The sequence below is a fragment of the Ailuropoda melanoleuca genome, chromosome 2 (assembly GCF_002007445.2).
Source record: "Ailuropoda melanoleuca isolate Jingjing chromosome 2, ASM200744v2, whole genome shotgun sequence".
Taxonomy (NCBI): Eukaryota; Metazoa; Chordata; class Mammalia; order Carnivora; family Ursidae; genus Ailuropoda; species Ailuropoda melanoleuca.
The window spans coordinates 145,915,178-145,939,135 of NC_048219.1; positions in this window are offsets into that span (position 1 = coordinate 145,915,178).

Here is a 23,958-nt window from a genome sequence, read left to right on the forward strand (position 1 = left end):
GAAAAAGAACTTTGGGGTGCTTTAATTTTTGATCATATTATAAAAATTAGCAAATTAAATGTATGATTTTAGATCTTTTTTTCCTTTAATCCTATCCCGTTCTTCTGGGCCTAGCTGACTTTGAAGGATCCATAAGCATTTCACTTACTATGCTATGCCAGAAAGTATCTATAATCCATTAGAAAAAAACACAGTTAAGATTTTAATCCATGCCTTTTTAGTCTTCTTTTCTCATTTTATATATTATTTGTAATATATAGATCATATTTCTTATACAAGTGATATACTATTCATACAATTTTAAAACTTACTTTTAAATTTCACTGTATAACGAACATTATTCCACATTGCTTATTATTTTTCTGCAGCACAATTCTAAATGACTACAAAGTATATTCCTGTAAATATGACTGCAGTTTACTTAAAGTCATTGTCCTGTTGGATCTTTAGTTTATTTTCAATTTCTTATATTTATGAACCACACTGAGATCAATAATGAAAAAGCTTATAACTAAACTTTTAGGCTACAGGTCTATTTCCTTAAGATAAATTCTCACAGAATCGTACAGAATTGATGGATCAAAGAATGCACATGTTTTTCAGGCTTTTTTTTTTTTTAAAGATTTTATTTATTTATTTGACAGAGATAGAGACAGCCAGCAAGAGAGGGAACACAAGCAGGGGCAGTGGGAGAGGAAGAAGCAGGCTCATAGCGGAGGAGCCTGATGTGGGGCTCGATCCCACAACGCCAGGATCACGCCCTGAGCCGAAGGCAGACGCTTAACTGCTGTGCCACCCAGGCGCCCCGTTTTCAGGCTTTTGATATGTGTGACCAAATTGCCTTTCAGAAAGATTGTACCAAATAATACTTACATGAGCAATGTTTAGGAGAAGTACTTGTTTCTGTACCTTCACCAACATTGAATTTTCATAATTTTTCACTATCTTTGGTGAGTGATAGACTGTAGGGGGGGGAAAAGCAGTATCTCATTTTCCTAATTATCAGATTTCCTAATTACAAATCAATAATGTTCATTACAGAAAAATAGTTCGTTAAACATGAAAAAAGGAGTCATAATGCCAAAGGTAACAGATAAACAGCATTAACACATTCTTTGTATATACAGACAGTTCTGTTATGATTTTTACTTTTTTGGACATCATGCTTACATTAGACAGATTTTTCCCTATCTTTTCTTCTAATGATTTTGAGAGTTTGCTAAATTTTAAAACTTCTAATTGTAAAATACACTTAATCATTTTTAATTGTACAGTTTAATATTATTAAGTACATTCACATCATTGTGCAGTCAATCTCCAGAAAGTTTTCATCTTGTGAAACTCTAACTATTGTCTTTGAACAACTCCCCATTTTCCTCTTCCCCCAGCCCTTTCCAAATACCATTCTACTCTGTGTTTCTATGAATCCGACTACTCTAAGTACCTTTTATGAGTGGCATCATGTAGTACTTGTCCTTTTGAGACTGGCTTATTTTACTTCACATATTATCTCCAAGTTCATCCATGGTTTACCACGTGTCAGGATTTCCATCCATTTTAAGACTGAATAATACTCCAGTGTCTGTATACAGCACACTTTGTTTATCCATTCACCGTCAGTGGACACTTGGGCTGCTTCCACCTTTAGCTGCTTGGAGTGATGCTGCTGTGAACATGGGTATACAAATATCTGTACCCATCCCTGCTTTCACTTCCTTTGGGTATATACTCAGAAGCGGGATTGCTGAATCATACAGTATTTCTATATTTAATTTTTTGTGAGGAACTGCCATTATATTTTCCGTAGTGGCTGCACCATTTTTTGTTCCCACCAACAGTGCACAAGAGTTCCAGTTTCTCCACATTCTCACCAACACATTTTATTTGTTTGTTTGTTTGTTTGTTAGGGTTTTTTGGGTTTTGTTTTAGCAGCCAGCCTGATGGATGTGAGGTGATGATTTAAATTTCTTTTCTCTCTCACCCCTCTTTTCCTCTCTCCATATCTTGAATCTGCTTCTCTCTGATTATTAGCTGTATGATTTAGGGCCTGATATACACATAAGACTAGAAACCCGGCCTCCAGTGAAACCACACTCATCATCCTCATGGGTTAGCAACCAAACAGAAATAGAGGTGCTTCCTCTTAGCCCCAACCTGGGAAGTATGAAGGAAGGACACTTATTGGCATAAGCTAAATCATGCACTCAGGCCTTGGACCAATCACAATGGCCAAAGGGTTGTAGTGTGATTAACTCTTTTTTAGTTATATGCATATCTTTTTGAGAGGTGGGGGTTAGTGTGTGATGGGATAAAACCCTGTTCAGAGCATAGAAAGGATGAAAATTCCCTCAAATGAAAGATGAGTTGAGTAGGACAAATATGGCCATTTGAGCTGGGTAGCCAACCTGTGTGCCTGCTACACAAAGAAGCCTTAATAATTATGTCTGCTACGTGTTAGAAACCTTGATAGCTAGAGTTTGAGTTCTTTATTTCCTGCTGTTTTATTTTTCTCCTCTTTTCCACAAGAGATCTGAAAGAAAAGCAGAGTACTTTGATGAATGATTTCCTTCGTTCCAAGCTGCCTATCTTCTTTCAGACTCATTGTCTAAAGACAAGGCCTACATTTGATGAGAGGCGTACTCTATTTTAAGAAAGTTTTTAACTAGAAATTGTGTATTCACCTGTAATATTTCAAAATGCATGTGTTTATACTCTTATGCATGTACTTTTCAATTCTATCTTCTCTGAGAAGGTCAGATATTTCATACCGTCTGTTTCTGTGAACAGAAAGTACATTTTCTGATGAACAGAGCTTTTTGTAACTAAAAAAATAAGACTATGATTTTTATGTATCATGACTTAAAACCCCCATGGTAGGAGAACAAATCATGTGATTTATTATTAAATGAACAAATCATGTGATTTATTATTAAATGAAATGGAGACCATATTTTCAACAAACACAAATGCTCAAAGCTGGCCCTATCACTTATCAACTCTTTTATTACATATTATTTTAGACATTTCAACCCAGTTGTCACCAGAGTTCTGATCTGTGATTAACATGGTGTCTTAGCATATGACAATTATGAATTTTATTATTTCAGTGATCATTTATAATTAAATAAATAATATTGATTACTATACTGATTGTGTCTTATCCTAGATTAGTTATGCTAATACTAAAATAAATTGCTTTCTACATTTCATTCCGTTATTGTGATAACACTACCATTCACATCCTGAATCTGTGTGTGCCATGGTGCACACCATCCTGGCTAAATGCATACAATGCCTTCTCATTAGTTACCTAACTCACACTGCACCTGTTGAAATAGCCGAGATCAAATAGTTTCCTAACACACTATGTTGGAAAGGCTTGGGAAAACAGACACTCTCATCCTTTGTAAGCTTAAATTTGTGCAAGCACTCAGACAATTTGGCAATATTTATCAAAAATTTAAAACCACACATGCATAGACTAGCGATTCCACTTCCGGGAATTTATTTTATAGATATATGTGGATGTCTGTGAATTAATTTATATGTTAGGATACACGCTATATTAGCTAAAAGTAGTAAACAAATTAAACAAGCACCTGTGATAGTTCATTTTATATGTCAGCTTGGCTAGGCCATGGTGCCCAGATATTTGGTCAAGCATTATTCTGGATGTCGTGTGAGGGTGTTTTTGGATGAGATTTTCATTAAATCATTGGACTTTAGGTAAGGCATATTGTCCTCCATGAAGTGGGTGGGCCTCATTCAATTACTGAAGACCTGAATAGAACAAAAGACTGACCTTCCTCGAACAAGAAGGATATCTGTCAGCAGATGGCTTTTGGACTTAAACTGCAACCTTGCCTCTTCCCTGATCTCCAGCCTTTCAACCCACTATGCAGATTTTGGACTTGCTACCCTCCGTAATTGCATGAGTCAATTCCTTAAAATACATATCTTTCTGTTTACATATCCACACTATTGGTTCTGTTTCCCTGGAGAATGCTGAATTATACGGGAATTGATTCAACAAATTATGGTGCAGAATACAGTATTTCTATAGGCATTAATATGGAATATTAATAATACCCCAGGAGGTATTCTTCTATTTAAAAACATCAATATTGAACTTCAGGATAATGATACTATTATATAATTTCTACTATTATATTAGCTTCTTTGCATACTGAACAGCTCTAAAAAGACACAAGACACTGGTACCAATGGTTCTGCAAGGGAGGGGAATTGGACACTGTCAGCAAGAAAGAGAAAGATTTATTTTTTAAAAAAGATTTTATTTATTTATTAGAGAGAGACAGAGATAAGGGAAGAGAGCACAGCAGGGAAGAGAGGAAGAAGCAGACTCCCCGCTGAGTGGGGAGCCTGATGTGGGACTTGATCCCAGGGCCCCAGGATCATGACCTGAGCTAAAGGCGGACGTGTAACCCACTGAGCCACCCAGGCGCCCAAGAAAGATTTATTTTTACTTGATATTCTTTCCTAGCTTTTGGATATTATAAAGTGCTTTCATCAACTATTCAAGAAATACTTGATGTTTTAACATATTCTTATTTTAGCTTAAGCCAAATGTATTTGTCATTACCTATTCATATGTTGCTTTTGAAAGGGACAAGGGACAGAAAATATTGTTCTACATAATTTTTAAAATTTAGATTTTTATTTAGGGCACCTGGGTGGCTCAGTCGGTTAAGTATCTTCCTTCAGCTCATGTCATGATCTTGGGGTCCTGGGATCGAGTCCCACATTGGGCTCCCTGCTCAGCCAGGAGTCTGCTTCTTCCTCTCCCCCTTCCCCTCCCCCCTCACTTGTGCACATGTTCTCCATCTCTCAAATAAGTAAATAAAATATTTTAAAATTAAAAAAAATTTAAAAATAGTTTTATTGAATCTGAATCTGAATCATATTAGTTTGTGTTATGGCATACAATAATTTTTATATTCTGCCTTTGAAACAGTAGTATAGTCATTTTAATTTATTGAATCGGTACATGTATTATCTGTGTTATAAATATATAATAATACAAATGCATGTTTTTCTGTGAAACTTTCATATTTGTAGTTTAAAGTTTGAGTCATTAAAAATACAAGTAACAGTTAAATTATGTGCTTTCACAAACTCAATGTATTTATTTCATTTTCCTTAATTATTACTATAAATGCAAGATTTCTTTTAATCCTTTTACCTTAATAATTATATTAATGCTTAATAGAATTTTTAAGTGGTAACTATAGTTAACAATGCTGTATCATATATTTGAAAGTTGCTGAGTATAGATCTTAAAAGTTTTCAGGCACACACACACACACACACACGCACAAATTGTAACCATGGAAGGTGATGGATGTGTTAACTAACCTTATTGTGGTAATCAGTTCACAATATGTACATGTATCGAATCGTCCTATTGTACACCTTAAACTTACACAACGTTATATTTCAATTATATCTCAATAAAGCTGGAGGGGAAGAACTTTTAAGATTCTCATCCCAACTCCAATCATACTTGCTAGAGATAAATGTCACAATGAAATCCATCAAAACATGCTACCATGTTCTTCCCACACACAAATGATACCTGTCATCTCTCCACTGCTGTATTACTGTAATTCAGTCAAGTCAGTTGTGGATTATAAAAGTTCTATTTTCAATCTATCTTAAACAGTTATTGCATTTTAATCTAGTGAAGAATAATCCATTCTGAGGAAGAAATTCTCAATCATCTCTCAGATACCCAAAGTAACTTATTTTGGAAAAAAAAAATGCTTCTCCAAAGTATATTTCTAAATGCAATTGTAATAATTTGTGTATTTGAAAGTCATGAATACATAATCAATACAATATAATTTCTGCCATTTTAAAAGCCATTTGGGATAAAAGTATAAGAGATAAGGCTCTTAAAGGGTATTATTTTAAACCATCCAAGGAGAATGAGAGTAACTAAAATATATGAGCATCCTGTTAATGAGTAAAGCATTTGGGATCCAATAATCTACAATAAACCAAATGATGTATATAAAAAAGTCGCTGAGCTCATAGATTCCAGCATATATTCAGCATTCTTTATATAACTGCGTAGCAGAAGCCCTTAATACACATTTGCCCAGATGAATTAATGTCCCCTTCTTCGAGAACTCATCTGGATAATTTGATGTGCCAAAAAAAGAAAACAAGGAACAGGAGAGAGGAGGAAGGAATATGAAAGGAATAACAGCATTTTATATCAGGACTTGAGAATCATTATTTTATTTTAAATATTGCTTGAGGAAGAAAACAACAAAATCCACCACTGCTATTATCCTTGCTAGCTTCTCTTTAAACATTTTTGTTTAGTATCCACTATACTATTAGTTAGTGTTTCATCTTCTGAGAGATTAGTAGCAGTTACTAATGTCGAGAGCGTAAATATCTAATCTTTCTTTGACTGAGTGGACATTTGTTTATTGCCTCCCCAGCATCCATTCCTCCTTCTCCCTTCAGACAGCACTTAGATTTTCTTTGGGGAGAGTGGACCTAAATCCCATGTTTGAGCAGGATTTACCTCATTCGTGACTGCGGGTGTGGCCTTATTGGATGACAATCAGTGTAACCCCATCCCTTTGCCATTCTGACCTGTGATATATACATTTATTGCTGTATAACAGTTTTGTAGCTAAGTACTTACTTTATTGTATTCTTTTACTGTTTATAAGATTTCCTCAGGTTTTCCAAGTATACAATTGTACATTCATAAATTATAATAATTATACCACATTTTATCCCATTTTTTCTAATTGCATTAGCTAGTACCTCTAAAAGAATGTTAAATAATGGTCAGTATTAACCTCTGAACCATCCTTAAGTTTTCCCTGACTTTAGTGAGGATGTTTCTAGAATTTTCCTATCCAGCAAAATGCTAGCTTTAGGGTTTTAGGTAACTATCTTATCGTGTTAAGGAAGTTCTCTTCTATCCCTATTTTGTTAGTAAGTTTATTTTCTTAAACCAATAATGCCTTAATGGCATACATAAAAGTTATTTTATGATTTTTATCCTTACATTTATTAATGTAATGAAAGACTATTTTAGATTTCCTAATATTAAATTATCCTTGCATTTTTTTGAATAAACCTTTTTGGTCTGGTATATTATAATCTTACTGCACTACTGAATTCTACTTGCAATTTTTTAAAGGAATTTTGCACCCGTAGTCATAAGTGAGATTGGTTTGTGAGTCTTTTTTAATGCAATCATTGCATTTCATTAAATTTATTTAGGGGGTTTCTTTGCTTTAATGCTCTGAAACACTTTAGATAGCATTAGAGTTATCTGTTTTCCTCTGAATTTTCTGTGAAACCTGTGGGCCTGATGTTTTTTTATCAAGAGAAGGGAAAAGAGGATTCGGTTTTTCACTGCATTATTTCTTCTGTGGGAATTGGTCTATTCGAATGTCCTGTCTCTTCTGCAGTTAGTTTTGGCAAATTATATTTACCTGGCTATACTACAGCTAAATAATAATATGAATAAGTCAGTCCTTATTGTTAAAACAATACTTCCTATATAGCTTCCAAGTGCAGTTTGATTTCATTAGTACCCAAGAGTTAAGAGAGCGCCTTCTTTTCAAATTTCTAGATCAATGTTGTCCAACTTCTTCCTTTCTGCAATTTATTGAGATTTTCATTATGGACTAATACAGTCAATTTTTATAAATTTCCTGTGGACACTTGAGGATATTTTTTGTTTTAACAATAAGGACTATCTCATGATACTATGTAAGTGTGCTATAATTTTACTTGTTTTTTGTCTTCTTGATCTGTTGTGGACTGAAGTGATACATTTCCCACCACTAATGTGTTTCCATTTCTTATTGCATCACCTTCTATTTTTCTTATAAATGCAAATGCTATTTTATTTGGTAACAGATATAAATTATTCATTTCTTCCTATGAACTGTACCCTGAAATGTTATAAAGGGCTCTACTTTTTTCTTTTGATAGTTTCTGGCCTGAATCCAACCTTTTCTAGTATAAGATCACCATCTCTGTTTCTTTTTGTTTACATTTGCCTAATTTACTTTGCTCCATCCTTTTATTCTTACCCTTACTAAATTATTTTGTTTTAGGTATATCCCTTAGATTCAGCACTGAATTTGTTCTATGATACAATCAAAATGTACCTTTCTTTTAAGATGTGAGTTTAGCCCATTTATATTCATTGATTTAATAGACATATTTGGTCTCAATTTTTTATTTTCTATTTTTATTTTTTATTTTTCAATAATCTCTACACCCAATGTGGGGCTCGAGCTTACAACCCTGAGATCAAGAGTCACATGCTGTACTGACTAAGCCAGCCAGGTGCTCCTGGCCTCAACTATTTTAATTTTTGTAATTGCTTTTTCATATTTTAAAAAGTAAGCCACTAGTATTCAGTTTCCTATGACTTTTTTCTTTGTGTATTTCTTCTGCTAAATAGGAAGACTTGTATTGTTCCAGTTGTTATCTTTACAGTAAAGTACAATTCTATGTAATGCCCTAATCCTTTGTTTGTATGTATATCTACTATTTTCTTACCACAAGCATTGATTAAATGAATATTTTCTCCTCCACCCCCTACTTCTTCTCTACTACACAATTTTATATTGTATTTATCCATTGACTTTGAGCCATTAAAGATAAGGAAATCAGCAAATTTATATGCAATTTTTCTTTCCACCTTGTGACTCTTGTTAGTTTTTCATTTTTGCCTTGTCAAGCATATAAGATTTATATTCCATTATGTTACCCTAATATCCATATGGTTTTAGTCATAGATAAATATATTCATTGCTCCTTGACAGTCCTCTGTAGTAGTTTCTTAGGTCATCTTTTGTTTCACCTATGCTTGTCATCTGATAGAATCCCTAGGTAGTACTCAAAGGAATAATATGCGGTCAAAACGTTGTGCTTTTACACTTGAGCAACAATTTGATAGCANTCATCTTTTGTTTCACCTATGCTTGTCATCTGATAGAATCCCTAGGTAGTACTCAAAGGAATAATATGCACGCTCAAAACGTTGTGCTTTTACACTTGAGCAACAATTTGATAGCATCTTTGGATGCTGATTTCCTTTGAGGATCTTCTAGCATTGAATATTACTATGTAGAAGTCTGAACCTAGCTTTATGTTTTCCTTTTCTTTGAAATTTAGCAACTTTGATAGGCTATGCCTGTTCTGGGGGAGTTTCTCCTTGGATATATTGGGTCTTTTCAAGATGTAGGTTCAAGCATTCTTTTATTTTAGGAAAACTTTCTATAGTTATATCTATAAGTATTATTTCCTCTATCTATGTTTTCCTCACACTTCAATTATGCAATTGGCTCTCCTTTGCTTGCCTTTTATATCTATCATTGCTTTCTAATCCTTTAAAAAATTTTTAAATTTCCATTTCATTTTGCTTACTTCCTCATTTCCATGCAATTATGTCCTTTCAGCAGGACCTATTTGCCCATGTATTCCTTCCCATTTTGGTCTCATTTTCCTGACCATTACATTTTTTTTCTTCTACTCTTCCATGTGCTCTATCATCTCCTTTCTTCCTGTTGTGTTAATATCTGCTCCATGAGCTCTTGTATCTCTGCTTAATGGCTTTTCCTTATAGAGGAGATTCATTCATTCCATTCTTTTTTTTTTTTTTTAAGATTTTATTTATTTATTCGACACAGATAGAGACAGCCAGTGAGAGAGGGAACACAAGCAGGGGGAGTGGGAAAGGAAGAAGCAGGCTCATAGCAGAGGAGCCTGATGTGGGGCTCGATCCCGCAATGCTGGGATCACGCCCTGAGCCGAAGGCAGACGCTTGACCGCTGTGCCACCCAGGCGCCCCTCATTCATTCCATTCTTAAGATTCATGGTAAAATGTATGATCATAGTTTCATCTGCTCTATGGAAGCATTTTTTGGTGAGAGTGCTTATCAAACTTTCNCATTCATTCCATTCTTAAGATTCATGGTAAAATGTATGATCATAGTTTCATCTGCTCTATGGAAGCATTTTTCTGGTGAGAGTGCTTATCAACCTTTTGTTTCTTCTTTTCTTTGTATAGCAACTTTGTAAAGATACTGTGCATATTCTATTTTGATTACTTGTCTCTGAAGCAGCTGAGGTACTACTGTACTTGCAAGAAGGACCAGGACCAGTCACAGACCAGCTGAAATGCTTTTTTATAAACTTGATTTTGTGTAATTTTGTTTAGCCTTTACTTCTCCTCAGTCAATGGTGACAGGCAGCGAATTTTCACAATGCATTTTTTTAATCCTGCTCTGCCCAAGAGACAGACTGCTTCCTGTAAATATAGCTTGTCTCTATATTTCCTCAGTTAGATCCTCTTCCCCTCCTTCTCAGAACCAACCCAGGTCCAGGGTACTCTCATGGCCAGCATATGGACCTTGTCCCAACTGTTATAAACAAGGGATTTCAATTTTGAAAATAAAGGTGTACCTGTCACTTTTAAGAAGCATCCTTTGCTGTCTCTAAGATTTACATCCATAGACCTCTTGCCCCTTTTGCTAAGTGTGCACCCTGCATGATCTCCCCTGCTTTGGGGGAACCATTCTACTTGTTTTATTGTTTGGGATTAGTTGTTTCCTTAGTATAATGAGAAATACAGCTTGTGAATTTCTTTCTTTCTTTCTTTCTTTCTTTCTTTCTTTCTTTCTTTCTTTCTCTTTCTTTCTTTCNAATGAGAAATACAGCTTGTGAATTTCTTTCTTTCTTTCTTTCTTTCTTTCTTTCTTTCTTTCTTTCTTTCTCTTTCTTTCTTTCTCTTTCTTTTCTTTCTTTTCTTTTCTTTTCTTTTCTTTTCTTTTCTTTTCTTTTCTTTTCTTTTCTTTTCTTTTCTTCTTTTTGCTTTTGTATGATTTCCAGTGAGAAAAGAAAGAAATGACAGCTTCACACTGACATTTTAGACACATTTTGAAGGTAAAAACAATAGGATTTAATGATTGATTAGACATAAGGAATGACATTTCTGGCTTGGACAGCTAAATGGAATGTGGTATAATTTGCTGAGATAGGAAACCCTAGAGGTTTGGTAGGACAAAAATCATTGAGTTAAGTTTGAAATGCCTGAAAATATTAAATGGAAATGTTAAGTCAGAAGTTGGAAAACAATGTCTATAGCTCAGAGAAGTTTGGACTGGAGGTATTACCTAGAAAAGAGAAGCATCTGGGCCCTGGATGAAAGCTTAGAGAACCCCAACATTTAGAAGTTGGTAAGAGAGGAGCCATGACGAAATTGAGAGAAATCAGTCAAAAGGATAGGAGGAAAGTCTCCTAGAAATCAAGAGAGAAGATTGACTGCTTCAAGGAAGAAAGTAGTAAACTTGTCAAATGCAGCTAATAGGTCAAGTAAGATGTAGCTAGAAAGGTGTGCATTGGATTTGGCCACATTGGGATTACTAAGAACAACATATGGTAATTATTAAGGGCAGTCTTGGAGTGTAGGGCACAGTCTAGACTGCAGAAGTCTATGGAGAAAATAGGAACCAAAGAGATAGACAAATTTAGCTATGAAAGGAAACAGAAAAGCATACAGCAGCTGGAGAGGTGATCAGATCAAGGGAGGCTTTTTAGAATGGATAACACTAGAGCATGTTTGTATATTGTTGAAAATGATCCCAGGAAGAGGGAGTGGTTGATAACTCAACGAGCAAAGTCCTTGAGGTGGCTAGGGCACCTGGGATTCAAAACACTGGTGGCATTGGCCTCTGATAGGAGGGGGAATCCAGGATTGTAGATGGATAAAGGTGGAAAACAAGAAGTTCCTGTTTGATGGCTTCTATTTTTCTCAACAAAGAATGAAGCAAGATTATCAACTGAGAGTTTTGACATGGTATGAGGTAGCAGATTGAAGGATGGAGAAGAAAACATGCGATAGTATTTTTGAGACCCAAAAGGAAAGCTATAAGGAAAGTGGTATGATGGCTGTGTTGCATAAAGGGCACTTTTGAGGACTAAGATTCCAAAGGTAAAGTTGAAGCCAACATATAATATTCTCCATCAACATTTAGCTGCTCAGATGCAGAACAAGAGAATGTGGGGTAGTCGAGTTCTTACAGGGCTGGAATCTAGCTAATCAGGGGAAGCAGCACAGGAACTGGAAATATTTTATTACAGAATTATAATGGTGGGCTCTGGAATATAAACTGGGCCAAAGAGGGGTGTGAAGAGCAGGAGAGCACAAATGGATAGTGAGAAGTGGTGGGATGGACAGAATTGGTAGTTTGCTCTTGTTTTGGTTTTGCTGGAGAGGCATCCTCCATCCTTGGAGACGCAGGTAGGAGCACATTTATTTTTTCTTGTCTTAATCAAGCTCTGCTTATCTCCCTGTGGCACTTAGACTGATGTAAACTGAACTTTTGTCTTTTTGCTTCTCTGTGGGCCTAAAGTAGTTTTGCTGAAGTCTACCTAAAATCAAAGCTGGAGGACTGGAAGATAAATATGCTATGAAACATGGTATGTCATGAGGTGGGGGGGGCTTCAAAATTGATTGTGCCTGTGTGTATGTGTGTGCATGTGTATTTGTGTGTTATTTCTTGATTCCATTATTCAAAAAAAGAAAAAAATACTACCCTGCTTCTTACAATGATTCAAATTCTGGGTCCTTCATCATGACCAGTCTACTTCTGGAACAGATTTGTGTCTGACTCATCCCGCAGAAGTAGGTTTAAAAAATGTGCAGGAGATCAAATGGTTAACAGCAGCCAAAGTATAGCTGGTGATAGCCAGTCCTCAAAAGAGTCAAGTGCCCAGACAGAAACCTTTGGAAGGATAAATGAATTAACCAAATCTTACGTATCTGAACTATATGACATAGGGAATCTATAGTTAAAGGTAACATAAAATAATTAAAGCCAGGTAGCATTAAATGTAGGTCTATCTGCTTTCTAAGATTACTTTATATTTTTTTGTCTGCTTTCTTCATAGCTTCAATGCTCATAAAGACATCTCATCTGATCTTTTTGCCATCCTACAACATGCTCTGATATCCTATATCGTTTTTCACTATACACAATTTTACTGTGTAATTAAGCACAATTATATGTAGCCAACTATAAAAGACATGTACTAGTGTCCTGATATTGATTTATAGTTCTTTCTTACTGAAAAACTTGCTACATCTCTTAGCCAGATAATGGCTACTAAGACAATCAATCATTCCTGTTTTGGTCTAGTCTCTTTTTCCTGGTTCTGCCAATTTTCTTTTCTTGGTTTCACCTAAATTACTCTGTGTTGAACCTCCACTTTTTAACATCAGGATATTTATTTTTACTCTCCATTTATGCACCTTAAAATTCATTTTGAGCGTAGATTTTCTTTCCTATCTGTTGATTGTTAAATAGGTGGTTCTTCCTTCCAAAATGTTGAAAATGTCCTAAAACTTGTGATGTAGTAAACAAAAGAAGCAGTTTTTCTCGTACTCCTGAGTCTCAGTTTCATGTTCTGCCCGGAATTGTGGTAACAGGAGAAACGTCTTAAATTTTATTCCTTTTTCGTGGCAAGAGTGTCTTCTGGATCAGCGTCATCCTACAGAACTTGCCATGACGATGGAAATGCTCTCGTCTGTGCTGTCCCATAGAGTAGCCGCGACGCACATGTGGCTACTGAGCCTTGAAATGTGGCTCCTGCAAATGTGGAACTCAATCTTCAACTTTATTTAATTTTAACTGGTATCAATTACAATTTAAATAGCTACATGTGGCTCGTGGCTACTCTGTTGATCGGTGCAGTTCTAAATTGTATTCCACTTTAAAAGCAGATTCTGATTCATCAGAAAAAGAGAGGGCTATTACACATTTTTCATAATACTGTTAAATGTCCTCCCTGGCTGCAGTAATTCAGAGTATTTCTCTTTCAACTATTTTAAGCCAGGGCTCATGCGGGCTACACTAATGCTATGCTGATGCCTGCACATTGTTTTGTGGTCAATATATCTTCATGGGGGGCTGATAACAGATGAGTTCATGGCTCTGTATTTAGGGGAAGGAGAAAAGTCTCTTCTGAGTTTTTCGGCTATAGAGAGAGTTCATCACTGAAGTTTATCAAACAACGATATCCTCACAATTAATTTCACAAGAGATTTTTCTTCCCAACTGAAAACAGAGTCTGTGTGGCAGGTTCCAAAGATCTCCATGACCATGCATCTGGGTATTTCATGCTCATTCCCGGGACAGAACCCAACGGATGATTATATTATTCCTGGGGAGTTTAGGAAGATGAGACAGTAAGCAAATGCTCCCAGCAAAGAGAAGCAGGGAGCCCGTAGGGAGAAAAATCATGTGAGCTACCTGGGAAATTATAACCTATGGGTGTTACAATGCAGTTAAGTAACTGAGGCCCAGAAACCTTATTCTGGAAGCAAGGCCTTATTTAAGTTAGTTATACCTTGCCTTTACTCTTCAGTGAAGATGTTTTGGAAATGTCAGCATGTGCCAGCACTGCTAAATGGAATCAAAGGAAAAAACTTTATGTTTGTGCCAAAATTCCTGGGAGTCAAGTGCGGATAAGTCAGGGGAATCGGAATGAGAAAAACCTAAGGAAGGTGAGTCTTGGAGAGACAGATCGAGGACACTTCCCTATATTGACACTTATTTCTGGATCCCTTCTTCAAGAAAAGCCTGGAGGGTGTGATATATGTTTTGCTCATCTACATATATTTAGTCCTCAGATGTCAAAGGCTCACTTCCCTAAAGGGAAATTAGTCTCCATCTGTTTAGTTTTTGAGTTAGATTTGGGGGAAAAAAAATAGAATCTGTGTTTTATGAATTACTTTTGGCAATTTCCTCTCTGTATCCTATATTGAAGAATTTGACTATCAATGTTTATCAATATTTCCAAATCAATTTAAAGCAATAGGTTTTTTGCTTATTTGTTTTGCAAGTTGAGATATATAGAGTGCCTTAAATATTTTTACAGTTCTGTCATGAAAAAATGGAGTTTAATGCTAAAGTAGGAAGATTGTGAGGTTTTATAATTATGAGGCATCTGGTTTAAGGATTTTTCTTCCCAGGAAATGGTGAAGGGAAAAAAGAATTCTAAGTGCGGCTCAGAACTGTCCTTGTGTCAGCTGAGGGAGCCATTGGTCTGGCCCTGTGATTTAGAGGTCGCTTCAGGTCCTCCTCCAGCCATACACCTCCCCCTCAGGCATGAGGCGTGCAGGCCCCAGGGGCCATGCCCACCAGAGCCTTTGCCCCTCTTCTATACCACACTCAAGACAATGAGGACCCTGTGCCAAAGGGCAACTGTTTGAGGGAAGTACAAGCAGAGCTTAGAGGTAGGGGTGGACCGTCCTCCTGTGTGAGCACAGAGATCCTCCCAGGATGCGTTAGAGCTGGAAGTGGGGAGAGAAGAGGTGCAGGACGTGGGCAGGAGGGCCATACTTTGCCGCACTGCTAAGTCATCTGGTGAGAACTACAAGGGGTTGGAAAATTCTGAATACCTTCCAGGTCACGACAAAGGTATCATTGTTAGAGTAGGAGAATAGAACATAGTTTGTGAAACAGTTTGATTTCTAACTTTTGAGTATTTATGCCTATGGTATGTGGGTCTCCATTTGTATACCTGCCTAGATCTCCAGGGCACTGTGCCTTGACAGGAAGTGGGAAAGCATTTGAGGCCAAGAACAGAGTTCTAGAACTTCCATTAATGTGTGTGACCACGGGCAAGTCACATTCAGTGCCTGTTTCCACTTACATCAGGTGAATATCTTACCTGCATGTTTCACAAAGTGGCCACATAGTAAAATAAGAAAACGAACTTGATATGTTATATCTAAATAATGCCACATGTGGTTTGTGTAGCAATACATACTGCTGCTGCTTTTGGTATTAGCCAGACACCTGACACTACTACATAGCTTTTTTTTTTTTTTTTTTTTTTGCTATACTGTGTCTCAGGCAGGAAATGCTTAGAACTCATGGACTAGTCTGATATTATGGTACAATCTTAAGAGATGTATCAACCCAAACATATCTTGATACCAGCTTTTAGAGTGTAAACCAAGGGCAATATAATGCTTTTACGTGCCATTTAATCTAGTGTTTCTCAACCTCTCTCAGTGCAAAGACTCATATAATATTAAAAGCAAACAAACCAAAAATTTGGGGACTCATTCATGAGAATATCAGTTGAGGAAAAACATAACCAAAACTGACTATGAACTTAGTCATACTTTTAACTAAATTGTGCTTTATTAATCTCAACAGTGTAGGCCATATTATGTGTAAGACAGTGATTTCTGTTTAGGGACAGTAACTTATGTGTGTGAAGATTCTCAGGCTGTTGGGGCACCTGGGTGGCTCAGTCGTTAAGCGTCTGCCTTTGGCTCAGGGCGTGATCCTGGAGTCCTGGGATCGAGCCCTGCATCGGGCTCCTGCACTCGGAGCCTGCCTCTTCCTCTCCCACTCCCCCTGCTTGTGTTCCCTTTCTCACTGGCTGTCTCTCTCTCTGTCAAATAAATAAATAAAATCTTAAAAAAAAAAAAAGATTCTCAGGTTGACTTAAGGTACTTCTTTTGGACACAAGTTCATCACTGAAGAAGTGATTAATTGAATTAAGCTACTTGAATATATATTAATCATCCATGACATACAAGGCTTTGGACAAGGAGCTGCCCTCATGGAGCTTATAATCAAGTAGAGGGAACAAGGCAAGTATAAAAACTACTGATAAGAACAGCAGAACGTGGGAAGAACAGAGGAAGCAGTTCTGTGGAGATTAATGGTCGCATTCAAACCTGGCAGGGTTTAGGAAAAGTTTTATGAAGATCATGACATTTGTGTTCCATCTCCAAGGCAGGCTGGGCTTTTGGAAGGCAGAGATAACCCAAATATTTGTCCAGAACCTTCTGTACAGGACATACTTTATATGTTACTGTGACAGCCCTCACCACAACCTTAGTAGGGTTTAGAAATTTTTTTCATCTCTTTTATAAAGGAAGAATCTGGGGCTTAGAGGATCAGAAATGTGTTCAAAGTCAAACAGCAAGAAAAGATTGAGACTGGGTTTAGATGTTCAGCCTTTCTGACTTTGCTCTTTCCAGTTTATCAGTTTTTCTCAATTTTCAGTTTTCTTACTGCTCTAATGATTTTTTGAGCCATATCTATTTACCATCTCTGGTATTGTTTGTCTAGTATGTTTCTGAATGGACTTCCTTTAAAAAAAATATTCCCAAATGAATGCACTTAAAAAACAAACTTTAGGGATGTCTAGGTGGCTCAGTCGGTTGTGTCTGCCTTCGGCTCAGGTCATGATCCCAGAGTCCTGGGATCAAGCCCCATGTCAGGCTCCCTGCTCAGTGGGAGCCTGCTTCTCCCTTTGCCTCTGCTGCTCCCCCTGCTTGTGCTCTCTTGCTCTTTCTGTCAAATAAATAAATAAAATCTTTATATCACAACTGTATCACAAGGTACAAATAGAAAATAACTCTAAAAATGCAGTGAAGACTAACAAATAAAACATTAAATTCTGAAACCATCCTACTAGGATCAAAGGCCCCAAGCCTGGGATCTTCTTGCTTTTTATTAAAATGAGAGATTTGCAAATGTTAAACAGAGCTATTAAAAACATATAAGCACCAAATTAAGCCTTGCTTCTTGAAGTCAACCCCCCCCCAAAAAAAACNCAAATGTTAAACAGAGCTATTAAAAACATATAAGCACCAAATTAAGCCTTGCTTCTTGAAGTCAACCCCCCCCAAAAAAAAACAGAAAGAAGAAAGAAAGAAAGAAAGAAAGAAAGAAAGAAAGAAAGAAAGAAAGAAAGAAAGAAAAGAAAGAAAAGGAAAGGGAAAGAGTTATATTTTCNAGAAAGAAAGAAAGAAAGAAAGAAAGAAAGAAAGAAAGAAAGAAAGAAAGAAAGAAAGAAAGAAAAGAAAGAAAAGGAAAGGGAAAGAGTTATATTTTCGCTCTATGATTCAGTGTCTTTGAATGCACGTCTGAGAACCAGCTAAATCATCTCACCACACCTTTGATACATGCCCCATTCTTTGTAGTAGTAGAAGGTTTAGGGGTAAATATACAGAAATAACCCCTTTAAGGAATTGGAAGAAAGATATCAAGTGCTTTAGGTTAGCCCCATCCATCACTATGCTAATTATCCCTCGAGAACTTTCAGCTGCCTTAGCTTCTCTGGAAAACAAGTAGGCCTGTGTAAGGACTCACAAAATAACAAGGGTATTTTAAGGATCTAGTCACCCCAAAAGGCCTGAGGGCTCAGTAAGTATGTTCTGGGTCTGAGTTTGTTTATGTGAAAGTCTTGTTTTTCTAATTAAGCCCTGGGATATGAAGCAGGGGGATAAGAAGCACAAAGTGGATTCCATTTTGCTAATGGCATTCTACAATTTGGGGGGGGGACTTCATTTTGAATTTTTGTGCTCCTAAACGGTTTGTTGTGTGTATGTCCGAATATTCCACTTTTCCATGTGGATGAATCTTGTGTTTGAGTGTGACTGTGTGTATTTTATAAAAGCCCAAATCATGGGGCACTGTTGTGTTGCTGGGCAAATAACAGTATTAGCACTTGTAGTGGTCCCTCCCGGGCATTAGGGTCTTTGCCAGTGATCATCATTCCCCAATATCTAGAGGCAGCAGGGCCCTATGTTTCCTCCCCACAACCCCACCAAGTGATTAGGATAATAAAAATAAGCCTCAGTCATAACTCACACAAACACTTATCAGCAAGTACAATCCAATCCATCAGAAAGTCTAGTTGGCTCTACCTTTTAGACACATGTTGAATTTGACCACTTCTTACCCTTTCACTCTGCCACTTGGCCTTGAGCCACTGTTATCACTCACCAGAGTGATGGCACAGCCTCCTCCTTCCACCCTTGCCCCTCTAAGAGCCTATTCATGACACAGCAGCCAGAGATCTTTTATAACATAAGCCAAATCGGTTTGCTCCACTGCATGGACCTGTGATCAATGTCCATCTCACTCAGAATAAAATTCAAAGTCCTCACTATGGCCTACAGGTTCTACATGATTTGGGTCCCATTACCTCTCTCTTTTCACACTCTCTCCTGCCCTCATTCTTATTCTGTTCCAGGCAGTCTGGCCTCCTTGCCCTTTTTGGAACACATCACGCATGCCCACTCCACAGGCTTTGCGGTGGGTGGTCACTCTGACTGGAATGGGAACTTCCTATTCCCTTACATCTGTCCGACTAGCTTCCTCACCTCCTTCAAGTCTTCGCTCAAGTGCCACCTTCTCAATGAGGCCTGCATTGACCACTTTATTCAATGGTGCGACATGGCAGCCCACCTCCATCCCTCTTAATGTGCTCAACTTCTACATTTTTTTTTTATTACTTAAGGCTTTCTTATTTTTTTAAAAGATTTTATTTATTAGAGAGAGCAAGAAGGCAAGCACAAGTGGGGGGAAGGGCAGAGGGACAGGGAGAGAGAGAATCTCAAGCAGACTCCCTGCAGAGCGTGGAGCCCCAGGGCTCAATGTGGGGCTTGAGGTGGGCTCGAGGTGGGCTCTAGGCAGGGCTCCATGAGGAGCTCCACGCAGGACCTGATCTCACAACCCTGAGATCATGACCTGAGCCAAAATCAAGAGTCAGACGCTTAACCGACTGAGCCACCCAGGAGCCCTTACATAAAGCTTTCTAATATGTTGTGTAATTTACTTATCTGTTAGGTCTATTGTTTCTTGTCTGTCTCTCCCTGCTGGAATGCAGGCTCTATGAGAGTAGTCTCTGTCTTGCTCCTTCACATCTCAAGCACCCAGAATAATGCCTAACACATAGCAGATACTTAATAAATATTTAATGGATTAAATGAATAAAAGAGGCATTGAAAACCCAAAAACCCCTGCAACCAATAAGCTCAACAAAATCCCAATTCTTTCTATCCTTTCAGGCACTCTGATAGGCACTCTGAATGAAAGGTTCACCCTGAAGTGGATGTAACAGTATTCTCTGGGCTGGAAGAGCAACTCCTCTGGGCAGATAATGACAGTGTGGGAATGAAGGTTATAGGACCAAATGCAGTTCAGGACCTGGAGGTTTGGCTTCTGATCTTGCCAGATGTTCTTGATGGCAATATTCTTGGTAAGAAAAGTTTCAACAGCATCTGTGATTTTTAGGGAACATTGAGAAATTGGGAGGGAAAATCGTATGCACATGTTCAAAGGCAGTGCTGAGTGTGACAAACAGGCTGAAGGTTAAGAATACATGAATGCCCCTCACCCCAGAAGCTAACGTTACGCCCTTCCTGCAAGAACTCATTGCTTCAAAGAGTCTGTCTTTTGGTTTTCTTACTGTGTTCCTTTGGTCTTGTAAAATGGTAAATTTGTTTTAAAAAAATCGGTTTCACAGAGGGTAAGTTACAAAGGGAAGACCCATCTTTATGTTCACATTTATAACAAAAGTGGGAAACTCAGGTAAGATGCTTCCATACCTGGGGGAAGATACTCATCAGAATTTTCCAGCTGATTTGGTTTATTGTTTTCCACTCAAGGAGCCAAAATGATGTCTCAAGAAACATTACCAAAAAAAAAAAAAAAAAAACCATTTTTNTTTAATTCAGTAATAATAGAATTATTTTCAAGATTAAATACTGTCAGTGAACAAATACAAAGCAAAACTATGAATATTTTTGCTGCTCATATATAGGACACTGCTAGAGGACCTCTTCAGATTCTCTCAGCCTCACATTTCTCCAGGTTTCTGAGCTACTGGCCCTGCCGCAACTGCCTAGACGGTGACTGAGCCAGTGCAAGCCCCCTGGGGCAGGTCAGCCACAAGCATAAGCCTCTGGCAGACAGGGTTCAGTCAGGGAAGCAGAAGCACCAGAAGCATGTTGAATGAGGAAGTTCCTATGGGAATTAGACTCCCACATTTGTGGAAGGAGCTGAGGATGGACGAGTCTGAAACGGGGTTGCCAAGATCAGAGACCAGCCCTCATACAGATGAAACAGTCCGAGCGTTCGGGGAAATCTGGAAGCTGGGCCCATCCAGCCACTGCAGTGGGCCCATGAGGAGGGCTGGTGTAGACATCCACAGAGGGCTGTGGCCTTTGCAGCTACCACCTCTGGAAGTGTCTGTAAAGAGTCTGTTAGCCCAACTGTGGTCAGAGCTCTTGGGCAGAGGAGAACACAGAGCACAGATGACTGAGAACGAGCAAGAACCCTCTTGCATGTGGACATTCGGCTCTTGCCATGTCTAACCAACGACAACTTTCAGAGTGTAATTGCTGCTGCTTCGCTTTAGCCTGCCAAGTCTCCAGTAACTTCAGTTTTATCCATCTGGACGCATATAGACCTGGAAAGTAGAAAAAAGGTTTCTGGAAACACAGTTTCCAGCATAGCCAAGTTGTCTAAAGAACAATTCAGCACAAATCCCCTGGCATGGTTGTAGAGCATGGATTTGCTTCTCAGGTAGCTGCCAAAGGAGTCGGATGATTGAAACTGGAAGCTGGATAGTGAGCCACCAGCAGGATAAATTTTGACTAATGGGAAATAGGAGATGGGAGGGAGATTGTAGGTAAGTTTCTTCTTTAGTCTTCACCTTGATAGACTGTTCGTGTGCACAATTCTCTGTAGAGCCTGTCCGCAAATACTTTACATGGCCAAGCAACCGTGACTTCTCAGGTTCATGAAGCACGGACCAGGTTGGGAACATATCACCGTGTATTTGCTTCCCATTCTTCCCTGTTGCATGTCCTCTTTTCCTTGCTGTTGATGCCCAGGGATTGCCTCTTTCAATGAAGCATTAGCACATCATCCTTCCTAAAAAACCCCGGCTAAAATAGTGCCCATAGAAAAATTGTAATGACAATGAAGTGTGAGGGCACCTGGCTGGCTCAGTAGGTTAAGTGTCTGCCTTTGGCTCAGGTCATGATCCCAGTGTCATGTGGGATTGAGTCCCACATCCCATCCCGGCTCCCTGCTCAGCGGGGAGCCTGCTTCTCCCTCTCCCTCTGCCCCTCCCCTCTCTCTCTTGCTCTCTGTCTCTCAAATAAATAAATAAATAAATTTTTAAAAAACAAAATGAAGTGTGAGAGTTGTATGAAGTGAATCGATGGTGGGGACTATGATTCATGTGAAGCTCAGTTCATTTGTGAGTGATAAAATTATAGCATTAATACTATTTTAAGAATATCATTAACTTCCTTCACTGAAAAAGTCCAAGTATTTCTCTGAGACAAATAAAAAGAATGAATCAGGAAGCAGAGATCCTTTTAGCCAACATACAACTTGTGACCTAAACTCTTAGCAAGAATATGCACTTAATGAAAACATTGCTCTCTGGCAACTTCTGAGCAATAAACCGACCATAGCTTAAAAAGCAGCAAAAAAAGCCTGTTATTCATATTCATATATCTATGCCAGTCTGAGTTTTCAAAATACTGTGATGCAGAGAGTGGAGAAGCCACCTTGATACACAATGGCAGCTCTCTCGAACCCTCTCGTTTCCATGGGAGTAGTGCCGTCACACCGTATTTGATCATTCATCAATGAGACAGGAGACTTTTTCCTGATATTTAAACCAATTTTTAAAATAGTAAAACACATAGAGATACTATGGAATAGAGTGAAAAGTGTGCAAAGATTCTTAAGATAAAACGGGTTGAAGTGGTGGTAGCTCCTCTCCCCCTCCCTGATAGTTTATGGTTCTCTGTCACTAGAAGTGAAAAACTTTGAGACGCACTTCTTTAGATGAAAGACTTTGTGTGTGTTCTCTCTCATCTCCTTTCACTCTTCTGTATTTTCTTGTGTATGGGGTTTGACTTTCCCCCTCTTTTTAGCTAGAGTGGTTTCAGTAGTTCCTGTCAGCGGAACCCAGGTGGAAGGAGTGAGAAGGTGGTGGTGATTAAGGGAGGGTCAGCGCTCCAGTCCTTCCCTTGAGGGGACTGTCTTCACAGGGAAGGGGTTAAGGTGAAACTGCAATGTGTCACAGGGTCCAGCACCTATTATTTTATAACGGGACAGTATGAGAACAGTGAAACGCCATCACTGACTTGCCTCAGTGGGTAGCAATGTCTTCAATTTTTGAGGGCACCCCCCCCGCGCCCCATCCAATCTGAATGCCTAGACAGCCCATAGAGCACTCCAGCTCTGTTTCTGTAATAATTCATGTTAGGCTCAATCAGTGTTGTTTGAATTTTACCCCCTGAAGATGGTGATGACAGAAATGTCTTGAAATACTTTTGACATTTCCTCAGTCATCCATTTTCAGAAGAAACGTCTGTGCAAATATTTAAATTACCCCGTCCTCGGAGCAAATTTGCCTTCAGATTAATCTACCCTAGGGTATAGGCTGGGAACGGTCTAAAGGTGGAAGTGTTTAAGGGAATGGGAAGGACTAGTGCGGTGGAACTTTAAGCAACGGATCTTTTTTTAACCGAACCTAAGTGTTTGTTTGGGCCTGGGAAGTTTTGGCTCCGGAGTGTCAGGCACCCGGCGGTGGGAGAGCAGGGGTGCGGGGCAGGCAGGCACACACAGTCCTGTGTGTTTATCGACCAGCCTGAACGTCGGCCCAAGATAGGGACTGGACAGCGCCTCCGGGGAGGCCGCCTGGCTGCTGGTTCTTTCTGATCCGCTCTCCCACAGCGCTCGGAGCCGCTACGCTCCAGGACCCCAGCGCTGCGGCCCTTTGGGGCCAGCCCCGGGGAACTGCGGCGGGTCCACCTCCGCGGGCCTGGGCGGGCGGGGGCGCTGCTGTGGCTCTTAGGCCCGGAGACGCCCGGTCAGGGTCTCCACGGCGGCTATCTCTGAACACCAGGGGTTCCCAAGGGGGCCGGGCGGGGGGGTGAGCCCAGGCGGTGGAACCCCGCGCGTCGGAGGCTCCGCGAACCCGGCCCAAGGCTCTCCCGGCGGCGCGGTGAAGGGTGCCGGCGGGGAGGGCGCGCCGTGGGAGCGTCCGCCGCCCGCGGTGCCACTCCGGCCTGGGCGGCTAGCGGGCCGGGGGCGGGGAGCC